This window comes from Apis mellifera, linkage group LG3 (genome assembly GCF_003254395.2).
Source record: "Apis mellifera strain DH4 linkage group LG3, Amel_HAv3.1, whole genome shotgun sequence".
Lineage (NCBI taxonomy): Eukaryota > Metazoa > Arthropoda > Insecta > Hymenoptera > Apidae > Apis > Apis mellifera.
The window spans coordinates 5,335,112-5,351,323 of NC_037640.1; the positions used below are offsets into that span (position 1 = coordinate 5,335,112).

The 16,212-nt window shown below is 43.7% G+C and overlaps 1 protein-coding gene across 4 annotated transcripts in view; it reads left to right on the plus strand.

The window, feature by feature from the left end:
- Window positions 1-16,212, plus strand: part of LOC410957 — a 68,992-nt gene that overhangs the window by 39,465 nt on the left and 13,315 nt on the right. The window lies entirely within an intron of this gene.

Here is a 16,212-nt window from a genome sequence, read left to right on the forward strand (position 1 = left end):
CGTGCCTCTCCTCTTTCGATTCGGTTTCGTTTCATCGATCGATCGATCGATCGGCTCGAAAATTAGCTCTGAAAAGAGGGGAGGGCGTAAGGAGGATCGTTATGGGAACCTGAGCGAGCTCCCATGGCGAAATGCATTTTCGTTTGGCGCCCGAGGCAACTCTCTCACGCGATCCCGTCGAGGGCAGAGGAAGGACGACGAAGGCGGCCTCTTAACGTCGAAAGTATGATTTACCGTCGCCTCTATCCTCGATCCACGGTAATTTGTTTACCGTGCCAGTTTGTCAAGGGAACCTACCCCCGTGTCCAAAGCGTTTATAATGAATTATCATCCTCTCGACACGTAGCAAGCCGTTATTGGTTTTGCGTGGAAAAAAGGAAACCGAGGGTTTCCTCTCTCTCTCTCTCTCTCCCTCTCTCTCTCGTTTCGAAACTTCTTCAAAGCCTTTATCCCTCTCTCGTCGAACCCTCGTTGAATCTAATAATTTCCCCTTCGCTCCGTCCGTCGCTAACATTTTAACTGATAGAGACGATTGAGAAATATATATGTAGAGGTGTGTGTGTGTATATATATATATATATACACGATGTAATATCGGCGAAGAATTTCTATCCACGCGTGGATAGATGGATAATCTATCATCGGGGAAAATTAATTTCCGGGGTAATTAAAAGTTTGTTAAATCGAAAATCCGGATGATCGACGCTTTACGTTTTGCAATATTGATACCCGTTTTTATTCAATCATTTCGTTAAGGAGTTCATCGTCGAGAAATTCTTCTTTATCATCTGTTTATCTATTATTATTATATTGGATCAGGTGATTTATTGGACGCGTTAATATTCTTTTTTTTTCAATCAGCTCGATTCTTATCGATGTATTTTTATGAAACTTTCCATTATCGTTTCGATATTCAACGATAAAACGATAGATAAAATACGATACGTTCGTTTATCGAAATATTCCTTTTCGTTTCCAGAATTATTTGCGAATAATTTGGCCGCGCTCTTACCTCGAAACGATTTAAAAGACACGAACTCACAATCTCTGCGGATTGCTATTCTCTATTTAGTATTCCGCGGTCAGCTCGCATAGTAAATCACAGGCAGGTGGCTTTTACTGGAAACCGCGATCACGAGTGAGTCACGTGAGGATGAAGGGCCCGTGAAACATGCACGGAACACCCGTTTTGTTTATTACCGTGATTTTGCAAAAATCTAAACGATCTCGATTCCATCCCCGTTTATTAGGAAAAAGAGAGAGGAGAAACTGGAGAAAATTATTTATTTATTATTCGTGCGTCGCTCGAAAGAAACTTGGTCGCGAAAGAAGTTTCGTCGAGGAGAGGTGATGGAAAATTGCGGAATCAATCCTTGGCGAGATAAGCGATAAATTTTTCCTCGTTGAAATTGATATTTTTCAAAAAGATAATAAATTGTTCCACGCACTTAGCTTATTTCACGGCCGATCTTGATTAAGAGGATAAACGCGATAACGAACACGGTTTAATAAGAGGTTACGCGGTTTTATCGTTTTCATCCGGGCTTTCCTCCGCTTTCTCCAACACGATTTATCGTTACCGATTTGTTGTGTGTCCCGTTGAATCGATGCACGAAGAGACGGAGAAGAGAAATTTTTACCCTGTTCGCATTAATGGAAGATCGTAATTTATGTAAACCGATGTCTATATCCCACGAGATTTAGAATCCCTATTAAATCCCTGGAATCGAATGAATCTTCGCGATTTCGTTCGCATTTATTCTCCGCAGCGTTTTGCTACGATTTTATAATCAATATAAAACTAACGGGAGATACTAACGCGTTGTTGCATCGTTGTTACCGCGCGTATAAAAGTCGTAAAGGTAGATTAAAGTAGATTATTAAAGAGGAGAGAGAGAAAAAAAAAAAAGATCTTATCTCTGGAGTGTTTCCCCTTCCGAGGGGAATCGTAAAATTGTCCTCTATTTGCAGAATCTGGCAATGGAAAATCATGAACTAGATATCGTCTATATCTGTTCATAAAATAAAATTTAATACCCGTTAACTTTTAAACGAATTTTCAGGGTTGCTTCAACACTGTTTCAACCGTGAATTTATAACGAGTGTAAACTTGGAGGATGCTCGAAGGGATTAAAATAAATTTCGAATTCGATCAAAAATCTCTCCCTCCAAAATGTAAATTTCGGACAGGAAAAAACCTTTTCAAAGAATTCGCGTTGCTAACCGAAAACATATTCTCGACAAGACAAGACAGGGACTCAATTTCACTCCCACGAGAAAGGTTTGCACTTCGACTCACAGTTTCGTATCACTTTCGAAAGCCAGTAAAAAAAATAGTGTCACAAATCCAAAGGAAAGAAATAAATTTCACGTTAATGGAGAGTACGGAAAAATTTAAAGAAAACCTATTAACGCGACGAGGAAGAGAGAAACGATATCACAAAGAAAGAGAGAAGTAATTTTGAAACACGTGATTCAAAAAGCGAGTACCAAGATGCTTCGAGCCTTCCGTTTACAAGGCTGGAGTGGAGAGGACGGTGGATCGGTTTTTTGGAAGAGGGGAAACGCGTCCATCGCGAGTTTATCGCGTCGTCCTACGCGTGTCCGACAAGTGTTTCGACGTCTGCCGAACGAGGAGAGAGAGAGAGAGAGACCTCTTATGCAAATGCCCGATTTGCACCGGATATGCGTCGTCCGGCTGCCGCCACGCTTCTCTCACTCCGAGCCCTGTTTCCCTCAGCTGCTCATTTTCGTTCCCAATCTTACCTCGCCTTTCCAAACATTTTTCAAACAATTTATCACTGGATCTAATACACATTCATATAATAACAATTGTTCACAATTACTTCGAACAACATGCTAATTATTTCTTCCAAACTGTTTAACCTCGTCGAGCGATCTCATCGATAGATTGCCAGGCGAAGAATTCTTGAATTAAGAAAGAATTGGAAAAGAAAAGAGAGAAGAGAGAAGAAAAAAAAGGGAGGAAATTTGCGAGAGACGACATCGAAGTCTAATAAACATTTCGAACAATATGCTAATTATTTCCTCCATCTAATTAATTCCTCCAAACTGTTTAACCTCGTCGAACGATCTCATCGATAGATTGCCAAGTTTGGCAAGGAATTCTTGCGCTTTGAATTAAGAAGGAATTGGAGAAGAAAAGAGAGGAGAGAGAAGAAAAAAAAGGGAGGAAATTTGCGAGAGACGACATCGAAGTCTAATTCATATAATAACAATTGTTCACAATTACTTCGAACAACATGCTAATTATTTCCTCCAAACTGTTTAACCTCGTCGAGCAATCTCATTGATAGATTGCCAAGCTTGGCGAGGAATTCTTGCGCTTTGAATTAAGAAGGAATTGGAAAAGAAAAGAGAGGAGAGAGAAGAAAAAAAAAGGGAGGAAATTTGCGAGAGACGACATCGAAGTCTAATAAACATTTCGAACAACATGCTAATTATTTCCTTCATCTAATTAATTCTTCCAAACTGTTTAACCTCGTCGAACGATCTCATCGATAGATTGCCAAATTTGGCGAGGAATTCTTGAATTAAGAAGGAATTGGAAAAGAAAAGAGAGGAGAGAGAAGAAAAAAAAAGGGAGGAAATTTGCGAGAGATCGAAGTCTAATAAACATTCATAATAACAATTGTTCACAATTACTTCGAACAATGCTAATTATTTCCTCCAAACTGTTTAACCTCGAGCGATCTCATCGATAGATTGCCAGGAACAGGCGAAGAATTCTTGAATTAAGAAGGAATTGGAAAAGAAAAGAGAGGAGACAGAAGAAAAAAAAGGGAGGAAATTTGAGAGACGACATCGAAGTCTAATAAACAATCATATAATAACAATTGTTCACAATTACTTCGAACAACATGCTAATTATTTCCTCGAGCGATCTCATTGATAGATTGCCAAGTTTGGCGAGGAATTCTTCCTTCTTTGAATTAAGAAGGAATTGGAAAGGAAAAGAGAGGAGAGAGAAGAGAAAAAAAAAAAAGGGAGGAAATTTGCGAGAGACGACATCTTAATGGAGGGTGGAGGGGATCAAGCCGTTCGCGTGCACACGTCGCGTCGTAAAATTAGTTGGCGCGAAAGAACGGCTCGTATTCGTGCCGCGTAAAGCTCGCGATAACGCTTCTTTTAAACCGTACCGGATGATCCCTCGTCCGGATACAAGGATTTACGCCCGGCTGCGCTCGTCCCAGCCTGCTGCCGCGAGTTTCCTTCGCGCTGAGATACGACCCTCTTAAGCGTTAAGCAACCTTAAGCCCGAACGCATCCATGCTTTCTTTCCACCCCGCTTTCCGCCCCGATTTATTCCTCGATCGTGCGTGAATTTTTTAGGGAAAAATGCGAATAAAACTCCATTTACGGCTTGCTTATCATTAACAATATAGATATTCGCAAGTATACGGTGTTATAAACTTTGAAACGTTTTAAAGTCTTCTTCTTTTAAGTTAATTGAGGATATAAATCTGAGCGACGTGAGAAATTTTAATTACTAAGGATATTAACAAGGGAAGAAGTGTCTTGGATTATAATTTTAATTACCTATATACCCAATAATTATATGCAAAGTGATTAGAGGAAGGATTATAAATTTACAGTTTATTATATTCTTCCGATCTGAAGATAGATATATCGATCCAATCTTGCGTTCGTTGTAAGAATCTCGTTATCCTTAACAACTTGTTCGCACTTGTCGATACTGTGTCTCTCGCCTACAAGGGAATTGGAAGAATAATATCTTTTTGTCGGTGGATCCGGGGGGGGGGGAATTTTCGAGGGGCCACGTGGCCGCTAACGACGATCCACGACGATCGTGGAGGGACCCGTTCGAGAAATTGATACGGACGGAAAGAAATGACGGCAACATTAACGGGACGCTGCAAATTCCTTCATGCATTATTCATGGGGGCCCGTGGTGCGTTGACGTGCGAGCCGCTCGAGCCACGTGGGTAACTTGGTGCAACCTAGTAACAATTTCTTGCGCCGGGCAAAATATCGGGAACGGCGGACAGGATCGGTTATCAAGATCGCCGGCTATGCCGGGCGACATTTGTCGGGATAATTGAAACATTTCTTCGATTCATTTACCGCTCTGTGAAACCTCCGGGAGGTTGCGTGGGTTTCGCGAGACTTCCCTTTCTTTCTGTCGCGATATCTCTTTTTTCTGAACTGCCATGGAAAAGCAAGATCTCGTGGAATAAGAGAACGATACTCGAACGAGATAATGCGCAGAGGATAGCGCAGTTTCGTTCCCAGGGAAACGAAATATGTTTAAGGGCTTTGCGTTTCTATGTAAAGAGATTCGAAGGAATGTACATTGTCACGAATTTCTAATTTTGATTCTGTGACAGATTGATTCATTCGAGCTTTTCTCCACATTCTTCCGGTTTCTATTTACAAGTTTTTATCAGTTCACTTGTTACTTGTCGCAATGCAACGAGATATAAAATATTTTTCGAGCGTGATCCTAAATAGAATCACTTGTCATTCGAAAGTAAAATATTTTTGGGACAAAGGATATTCCGGATGAGTCGGCATTCACGGACATAAGACAGTTTAAGTAGCCTCGGCCTTTCTGCACGCCATCCCGCGTTCCTTTAATCTCCAAAACAAAGTTACAAAGGCTGAAAGGGACGGAGCCAGTAATTCAAGCTAAGAGGATACGATTAACCCGACCGTCGCTCACGGTATCAAGCGTTTGCAAAATGAAAAAAATGGCAGTTCTCCCTCTCCCTCCCATAGGCAGCCTGCCTACGTAGATTCCATATCAATGAATCGTTCCATCCAGCGAGGTTATAAACCGTACACCACCCTTAATCCAACACCCGTAACGGAATCGAGGCTGCATACGCCTGTGAGCAACTTGGAAACGAACAGCCCAACCAGGCTGGCAAAAAAAAATGTCTACTTCGTTAGGGTTATAAATAGCGCAAGTGGAAAATTTTTATCCACTTATATTCAACGCATTAATATACGGATTGCGTCGACCGGTTTCCTGGATAATTGTTAAATATCTTAAAGGTAAATGTTGGATCGGATAATAATAGAATTATTATTAGAAAATTTTGGATTTTTAAAACGAAGGATCAACTAAATCGAAATACCGAAGAAATCCAAAGTGAATTGAACAAATGTAAAGAGAAACACTTCTTCTCTAAATCCACTCGATTCCTATGTTTAAAAAAAAAGAATCGATCAAAGTCAGCGTAGAATTAAAATATCGACAATGCTTATAAACAAATCCTTGCACGCTGATGCATCAACAGATGATACGATATCAAACCGATTTCTCTAAAGCTTCCGATAATGTCCAGACTCTGCATCTCTCTCTCTCGATTACTCGCGCATGCGCGCGTGGATGTACGCCATATTAATTACAATGATTTCCTGCCACTTACGGCCGAGCGAGATTTAAATTATAGATATCTAGCGTGGCGCGGCGGGGCGAGGAGGGGCGGATGGACCCTCGCCATTCCTGATTACAGGGTGTGCGCGAGCATTTCAGGAATCAGACTCGCGTCATAACTCCGTGGGGTCACCGGGGTCGATCTTTACCCCCCTCTCTCCATTTTTCACCCCTCCCTCCGCGAGGCGTGCATCTGAAAAAAATCTGCCGACGAATCGATCGACCTCCCTTCCACGATTCGTTCCTTGCCTCGAACCTGCGCCTTTCTTGGAACGTATTCGAAAGACAGGAAGGATGGCTTGGTCCATTCGAACTGTCACTTCAGTATGACTCGTGCGTGGTTCCGTTTGAGAAAGAGTACACCGTGGAAAAGGTCCAGTAACGAGTATCTTTTTCCTTTTTTTTTTCTGTTGAATGGCGAGCACCAATACTTAATTAATAATAAGAATGCAGAGGCGAGTTCAGGTTTCCAAACCGCTTTCGATGAAAAAAAGGAAAAGAAAGGAAAGGAAGGACTGTTATCCTTAAAGGAACGGACGGAAAGAAAATATATCCGTAGGAAGGAGCGTTCAAGCTTGAAGATTCCTTGTCAAAGGGATCGTCGTGGCGGGACTCCTTGAGCGGGAAATAATTATGCCGCTCGCGAATCGCATAATAATATTGCTGCAGTCGCGCGTGGGTGGATTCGCTAAATTTCAATCTGCCTTGGCGGGCGTAATGCACGTCAACCGAATCGTCATGGATACGTGACGTCACGACGCGTGTGGTCTTTTTCGTGGTTTATTAAGTCCACCCTCGGACCGGATCGCCCGCGGCAACAAACAAACGATTCGTGCAGAAGAACTCGAGGAGGAACTCCTGGTGAAACGGGATTAATGTATTAATATAAAATTGCCGAGCTTCTTCCTCCTTCCAATCTTGGATAAATCACCGAGCAGAGATTTTTTAGTTGTTTCGTCGAGCAGTTAAAAAATTTCTTCTTCTTTCTTTTTTTAATCGTCTTGGAATATCGAAACGCTTCGCACGTACGAGTGTAATAAGGGATGTAAATCGATCTTTTAGTGTCTTGAAACAAAGTTTTCCTTTTAAACAATTACAAAGTTTTGGAAATTTCTTGATTCGAGCGAAGAGAATTATTTTATCGGATTTACAATCCATTTCACAAATGCATAAGAATAATTTTTTCTCCATTTCTGTAAATTCTTTATCAACAAAGCGTAGATGAGACGAAGAGCGATATATATTCAATTCATCAACAATACTCGAATATACACGTGCACAAGATAAAGTTCTTCAACAAATTTTACGAATTACTTTCGTTTCCCCGTTTCTTCTTCTCACGATACGTCTCGATCCGTTAATTGCAGGAGAATTGCAGCAAGAGGAGGAGGAGGAGGAAACATGGAGGAGAAGCGGTTAATCGGCTCGTAAAACGTTCTTTTTTTGTGCCATCGAGCCACATTCAATTATCATTTTTTCCCATCGCAATGGAATTTACGATATATTCCCCCTTCCCAATTAATACGACGATAATTCGTAAATATTCTCGCGCTTTCGCTATTCTTTATTCGCGCAAGTCAATCGGCAAGTTTATTATCTACGCGAACCGTGCCACCACTAACAGCTAATTTCGAAGCCACGCCGTGTCTAATTATTATTAATGCCCGGATCCATGCCCAGAGCTTTATCGGTTACGATTTAATCGCGCTTCAGTTGTTCAGGCCAGCTTCCTCCAAACCTGGCTATCCCGCTTCGTCTCTCTTCTCGCTGCTACTTCTTCGCGTTTCTCTCTCTCTCTCTCTCTTTTTACGCGCCCGGATCTTTCCTCACCGGGGTGGAGGAGCATTTCGAGTGGCGAGCTTTGATTTATGGCGTCACGCTGCTTAGAACGATTTGTCATGGCGGTATCGTCGAAGAACGATTGTCACGGTGCGCAGCGACAAGCTTCACAACTCGAAACCCTCTCTGCATTCTACGCCCAGGCCTTTAACAATAAGGTCGTGCGCGAAAACCGATGGCAAATTGCCGGATTCTGACGTCTTTCTTTCTTGCGCGGACCTTCGTTCATGGGGAGGGGGGATTATTTCGGGGCAGGGAAATTGTTCTCTTCTTCGAATCACAAATTCTCATCCTTCAGAGAAAATAGTTCTTCGAAATTAACTCAGCATTCGTAACTAACTTTATTATTGAAAAAATGATCCTCAAAGGGTAGAAAATGTATTACACTTTCCGAATATTTCGATTCTTGGCTATAATTATTTTTCACAATCAATCACACATATTTCGTATGAGATAGAATCGCAAGATCTTGCTTCTGAAGTGGAAATTTAAGACTCTGTAAATTCGGGGAACGAATACTCGGTGGGACAGCTCGATTGACCCGCTTCCTCTCGACTCTCTGATCGACAAGATCCTATCCGGAGGATCTTTCCCCCCGAAAAAACGGGGAAGGTCGAAGGGAAAAGGGCAATTTTACCCATAACGAAACGATTCGAAAGGATCGGGGATCGGGAATTGGATCGGGAACCGTAAGAGCGTTTCTCCCCGCAGATTTCTTCGAGGAAAGGCTCGTTTGTGGGCATTTCGAGTTTATGCGCGGCTGTTTACCACCCGGTAAATGTTATGCTCGAGTCATAACGTATATCTTGGAGGGCCGTGAGTCCCGTACGGGACGACCATTAGCCGCATTCAATCACCATTACACGCTCGCGCGCTTTCTGCGCCTGCTCGCCCCTTAAATCCCGGCCTGCGCCGACAAAAATATCGCCGGGCCAGAGAGAGAGAGGACGACAAAGAGGATGACCAAGACGGCCCTTTACACCACGTGCTTGCCTTTTACGCGTGAGAATCGAAAGCTGCGCATGACTCATCTTTTCCCCTTGGCCAACTTTTTCCTCCGCGCCGCACCATTCGTAATTTCGTACGCGTGGGAGGATCGTTTCAATACTTTGCGTCAAACTTTCACGAATCAAACTTTAACGCGTTTCTAACACGTTCCCCGTAAACGCATATTGTTGACACGCGTAATGAGAATTTGATAAAACTCGTGGAAAGAATCCCAAGATCCTTCGTTTATATATCCTAGGAAAAAATTTCGAGTATCGATTTCACGATGATAATAACGCAGGAGAAGCTGTTTCCTAAAAAAATTTCGGGCGCCCCTTGTCCTAAGGGGGCGGCGCGGCGGGTAAGGCACGCCGGAATCCAACGGCGCATTTACACGCGCGCTTCTTCACCGCCGCGGCAGAAATTACGACGCGGAAGAGGTAGGGTCCCCGTGATCCCGCCTAAATGATGGTTCGGCTGGAAAGTTTCACGGTAAGGAGGATTTATCCTTCGGTTCGAAGGTTTTACCGCGTTGTCGCCGCTGCCTGGAACCTACCTCTCTCCTTTTACGTACGTACGCGCGCCGATGGGGCCGCGGAATACAAATTTTCGGGGCCGTGCACGCGGTATTATCGAAAAATTTCTCTTTGTAACGCTCTGCTGGGCCATTAGGGCCCAGCCTCCGCCGCCGCCGCCTTTCGAGGGATATATCGGCCGTGAAAAGAAAAGAAAAGAAAAGAAGACGAGACACTTTAACCGCGAGACGAACAACTGTTGTACCGTTACCACATCAATCTTCCGTAATGATGCAAAGCAGAATGGGACGGAGCGGCTTGACTCTCGCCAACGTTTTAACAGCTGCGTTTCGTTCGAGGCCCCTTCGATTTTGCCTCGATCAGAGTTTGAAAATACGCGTTACCAAATCTCACCCTCTATTACTATTATTATTATAGAGAAAAGAATTTCTTAATTATCCGAGAAAGAAGAAGTTTGGAAGAAGTTGAAAAGGGAAGAGAGATATCCAGCTTTCGAGCCACCCGTATCGCGACGATCCCCCCTTAAATTACAACCGGTACCAGAAGAGAAGAACAAGTTCGTGTCCAACAACAGCGCGAAACTTTGAAACTTTTTAATTTCCCCTACTGGCAAATGGTACCGGGCCGAAAAATCTCGTTAGGCCGAAACGCGTGAACAAATAAATAACATTACGGGGAGGGAGAGAGGGAAGGGAAGAAGAGGGAGAAAGAGAGAGAGAGAGAGTGTGTTGGGCGGACGTTCATAAGCAGCGGGGTGGCGAAGGGTCGAGGGCGCTCGGGTAGGGGGCGAAGAAGGAATAAGGCGGAGGAGGGCCCACCGACCTCTGACCTCCCTGGGAACCACCAGGCCCTCGAGGGACCGTTCGAGAAAGAAGCCGGGGAATCCGGCGGACCCACCCGGCCGAAATATTTCCACGGCTGCTGCCTCGAATCGGCCACCTCGAGAATCCATTACAATCCGCTACGATTCGTTCGATTGTATATATGAATTAATTTGTCGTTCGATAGGGTTTTCGAGGGAGCGGTGATCCTCTCGAGTCGAGACGATCCAGGGTTAATTGTTTCCTTTTATTTTATTTTTTTGAATAATAAATATCGGAAAAATTGATAAATTAATTGATTTATAGGTATAAGCCGTCGTATAATTTAATTATTCAGAGTTAATTACAAATCTCGGATGATTGATAATTGATTACGCGGCTGCTTTTTGTCGAATTGTCCATTTCTTATTAATTCGATACCAGAATCATATTGATAAATTTTCCAAGATTGATAAATCTCGTATTCCTTGCACAAATCAAGATTAATCGAGAAAAATTCTCTTTACATAAAAAAAGAAAAAAGAAGAGCTGCGCGGGATACCGAAGTTTCCACGACACGATAATACACGATCGACATAGACTGGAAAAAAATCGAGGCGTGGGACAAAATGAGGCGGCTGGCGTAATAAAAAAGAAAGAGAGAGGGGTGCAAGGTGGAGGAGGAGGAGGAGGAGGAGGAGGAGGGAAGGGGGGATTGTTACCTCGGGGGGAATTTCGAAAGGGTATCCCTCCCCCGTTTTTGTGAATCGTGATACCCGGCAATTACGTGGCGCAGTCACGGTGATTGGCTGGGTCGTTTTCGCGGGAAGCATGGACCAATCGAAGCACCGGTATGCCTCTCCTCTTTCTCTCTCTCTCTCTCGTTCCTCTGTTCTCCTAGAGTACTTGCCGGCAACGAGCACGCTCCCGCCTTTAGTCTAGTCAGAGAGCTGCACCTGTGAGTGAACCTGTAGCGTGCACCTGCAACCCAAAATCTACTAGAGTTGTCTCTCCACTCTCGACTTCTATACACACACACACACACTCTCTTCCTCTCTCTCTCTCTCTCCAACGATCTCGAGCAAAGATCTCGAGCAAATTGCGTTTCGATCCACCCCCTATTGGCGATCCACCACATCCGTGACGACTAGTGCAACTTCCTCCAAGTATTATCCTCCAGAGAAAAAGAAAAGAAGAAGAGAAGAAAATATCCTGTTCCATCCTCGGTAATAACTCGTATGAACGTATTCTCTCTCTCTCTCTTTCTTTCCATCTATCGTATACTACGTCCGGTGATCTCGCACGTGTCAGTGAACATGAAGAGTATGATCGTGTCGATGGATGTTTTGTCGGGGCCACGAGGATGATCGAGTGCGCGATACGAACAATAACACATCGGCGGTGGTCTTCTTGAAACGAGGGATTGTAGTGTGTATGTGTGCGCGTGCGTGTGGTATATATACGCAACGAGACTGTTTTAATAAAATACCTCGATCGAGGAGGGAAATCACGGCGTGACATCGAAGGCTAGGTAGATTCTTCTACGTGGGGAGAGGAGAGGAGGGCGTGCGCGGGGGGTTCGGGAGCGTAGGAATGTGTGAGAGGGAGGGAAGAAGAAGAGGGGTGGGGACAAGTGGAAAGACACACTGTATCGAGCACTGGACCAACAAGTTTAACAGAGAGAGAATCTCGTGGATGATCTCGGGATGATAGTCGGCTAGTTACCACCGATAATAACCGTAAATAAAATGGAAATGTAAAGGAGCCGGATGCGCTTATGTAGCATCGGATATACACGTTGGACTGCAAGAAACGATGACACGAAAAGAGCGGCATGGATCACTGGATCGTGACGAGAACCGCATTCATGGATCCCCGGCGACTGTTAACGACGTCCGTGAGATCGTCTGTGATAAGATCGTACGATTCCTTGTTGCGTTATCGTTACCGCCGCCCGGCCGTCGTTAATCAATCGCTCTGATTACCGGTTAAATGTTAATGAGTTTCCGCGAGATCGTCGCCGAGATCGCGGATGGACGGTCGTCGATCATCGAAGTAAAGAAAGAACCGGCGCGGGTAAACGTTCTTCTTTTCGTTCTCTCGATGCCCTCGATTGAGACGTCGTACGTCAGCCGGCGGTGTAAGAAATCGCATCGTTGCGGGGAGCAGATGATGCGTGTAACAGCGCGCGCATTAGCTATTTCGCTTGCCAAGTTAACCCGATCTGGATTCCTCGGGTCGAGACAAGCGGCAAGAAACGATTTTCCATCATGCTACCGCACTGTGGATGGACGGGGACTGGCCGTCGTCTCCCCGGAGGCACGGACCGTTTCTTTGCAATTAGAATTCCTTAGTCCGATGTACGCGAATTCCGGAAATACCGGCCATCATCATTCCCCTCAAATTGTTATAAATTGGAGTTACCGCGCACGATTTAAAGAATGATCCTCTTTTTCTTTCTCTTTCTCTTTTTTATTTTCCTTTTTTTAACGCTTCCTTCGTCTGGATACGAAGGTTCTCGTTCAAAAAGTTTAGATAGGATGAAAAGTATATTCGAAAGAGATAAGCGAGTGGAATGCAATTTAACTTAATCCGCTGACAGAATCTCTAAACTCGTTTATCCTGGCCGATTAGCCTGGCCCATTTAAATTTGTTCCCCCTTCGATTCCTCCGAGTCGTTCACCGCAACGGCTAATTGCATCGCGTGCCCCTTTCCTTTTCCGGTTTCTGCGCTGGAACGGGAGTACGTAGTGTACGAAGCGCGATGATCATAGATCGTTGGCGGTGGAGAGCATAGAACGAGCGGAGGAGAGAAAGAGACGTTCGAGAGCCGGAAGCCACGTGCACGCGTGTACACACGTGATTTGTAAATTCGCAGAGTGTGCGTGGCTCGAGAAACGATAGGAAGTTTCTGCGCTCGTAATTCTCTCTCTTTCTCTCGCAGCCCCTGTCAAATTGGCGTCCATTATGTTTTATGGCGGCGCGAAAAGTGGAGGCGGCGTTCCATGGTGTTTCGCGTTGAACGCGATGGGAAAATTCTTTTTAAAAAAAAAAACCAGGAAGAGATAAAAGAAGACAATAATTTTTACCTTCTCGCTTTACTTAAGAGAATTCCTTTCCTCGACTTGATATTCGAATAATTGTCATCTTTCTTCCGTTATTATTTATCTAATTTAATTTTTAAATTCCGCGAAAACGAAATAATAAAATTGGCGATACGAAGGAGAAAAATAATAAATCTTTCGGTGCACGGTGTTTAGAACGCGTATGTTACGTCGGTCGGTCGTTAATAAAGCGCATGCGCGCGTTTGAAATGCCCGCGAAACGGGCGGGGTGAGATACGGCCGATGCAAATAAGCGGTTGTTACGCCGCCGGTACAATGCGATCGAGCTTTGGGAAATATTTTATTGCCGCTCACGCTCCGATCGACGTAATTCACACTTTGACCGTCGAACCGATAAATCCCCCGCTCGTGATCTCCGCCAAAGAGCGCCCTCTCCCCTCCCTTGGGAGCCCTCGTGGCATTCCACGAAGCGAGTAAACGAGTAAATTTGTAGGTAGTGAATCCTGCGCCTCCTCCGCCAACCGATCGAATCCCATAAGTCACGTCTCGAATACAGTGTTTAACCTGCGCAAGCTTATCGCCGATCGTTATCCCCGGCTCGGGTTCCTTCGTATACGCGTGTATACACGCGGGTGCGTGTGCTCCTCTATCGAATCGGATAAATCGTTTTCGGGGGGATCGTCGATGGAAATCCTCTAAAAGCGCCTCCTCGATCGTCGCGTCGTAATTTCTTTCTTTCTTTCGAAATAATAATTCAACTTTCGTTCGTCCATTTGGATTCGAGATTTTGATCGAAGTTTGTTTTGTTCGTGGGTGGAAAGATGTTTGGATATAAGTGTTAATCAATTTGAAGTTTTTACAGAGGGATTTTTTTTATCGATATCGAAGACATTCAGGGAATTTGTTAGTTGTTAGAAGTGAGAATGTTTTTTCGTAAGAGGAATTTTAATAATTTCTGTCGTAAAAATTATTAAGATTAGACGAGTGTAACGTCATCTAGCGTAAGAATATCTTGTTAGAATTCCTCCGGAGTAGTACTGGTTTTAATATAAATGGAAACAGGGATGTGTAAAAATTATAGAACTTGAGGTATTTAACGAGATCTATTCAATTACGGCATTACACTTTTATCAGATTTCTTTTTCTTCACATTCGTTCCAAGCAACATCTCGAAATTCATTCGATTAAATCGAATAACCCCCGAGTACTTTGATTCTGATAAAGTGTTTCAATTACGAGGCGCAACAAAATCCGCGAGTAATCTCGGCCTAAACCATCAAGAGAGCCATCACGAGCGCCATCTTCCGGTAATTACAAGAGATATGCTCGAACGTCAGACTGGAATTTAAATCATATTCTTTTCCCATCATCGAGTTTCCCGGATCTCGTGCAACTCGAACGGTAATTTCCAACGAATCTTCTTTCGTAAGTAAAAGAAAAAAAAAAGAGAGAGAAAAAAACAAAATGGCGTTGTCTCATCGTGCCTTTAAACGTAACTTTAAACTGAATTACGGAAGTTAATCTAAGGATCCCTCCACTCTGATATTTAAATAGCAATTTAAATACCAATCGGCCTAGATACCCGTGAAACGTTAGAAGCGGTACCGGTTAGCGGATCCACGACACGCCGAGCGATTTTCTAACTCGTCGGATCGAGTCACTCATCCGATGCTTCGTTAAAATTGTTTTGCCGTTCGTCGCCGATCGGTATAACTGGTCGTGAAACGGGTAGACGCGATCATCTCTGTCGTCCGTTCCGTTTCAGGCCATCAGATCTGGAAAATTAATAACCGCCGTCTCGAAATGCGGCGATGCCGGCTGATGATGGTCGACAGTTAGAAATTTAGAAGTGGCCGTAAGAGGAGTAAAACGTTGGAACACGGAACACGGTAGTTGGTAGTTTATACGTCGAACGGGCGGCGAGCAAAAAGTGGTAGCGGCCAGTTTTGTCAGCCACGCTTCGATTGGCAAGTTGACGTTAAACAGCCGCCGCCGAGATGAATGATAGTGACAATTCTAATTAAGCGGCTACCCGATTGAGTCGGCTCGTATTAATTACCCGGCCGAGCTTGTAGCGGCACGTGCCTACTACACCCTTTTCAGATCTTCCTAACATCCGTTTCGATGATCTCTCGTGGCTCACGTATCACGTGGATGTTTAGAGAAATTTTGGGGTGATTTTTTTTCTTTAAGAACTTCGAAGCTAAGAAATTTTAAGGTTCCAAAGGTTTGAGAGCTCGAGATTTTAAAAGTAGAATATTAAGATTCGGAATTCAGAACTTTGAAGTTGAAAAATTTTAAGGTTCCAAAGATTTGAGAGATTTTAAAAGTAGGATATTAAGATTCGAAATTCAGAACTTTGAAGCTGAGAAATTTTAAGGTTCCAAAGGTTTGAGAGATTTTAAAAATAGGATATTAAGATTCGGAATTCAGAACTTTGAAGCTGAGAAATTTTAAGGTTCCAAAGGTTTGAGAGATTTTAAAAGTAGGATATTAAGATTCGGAATTCAGAACTTTGAAGCTGAGAAATTTTAAGGTTCCAAAGGTTTGAGAGCTCGAGA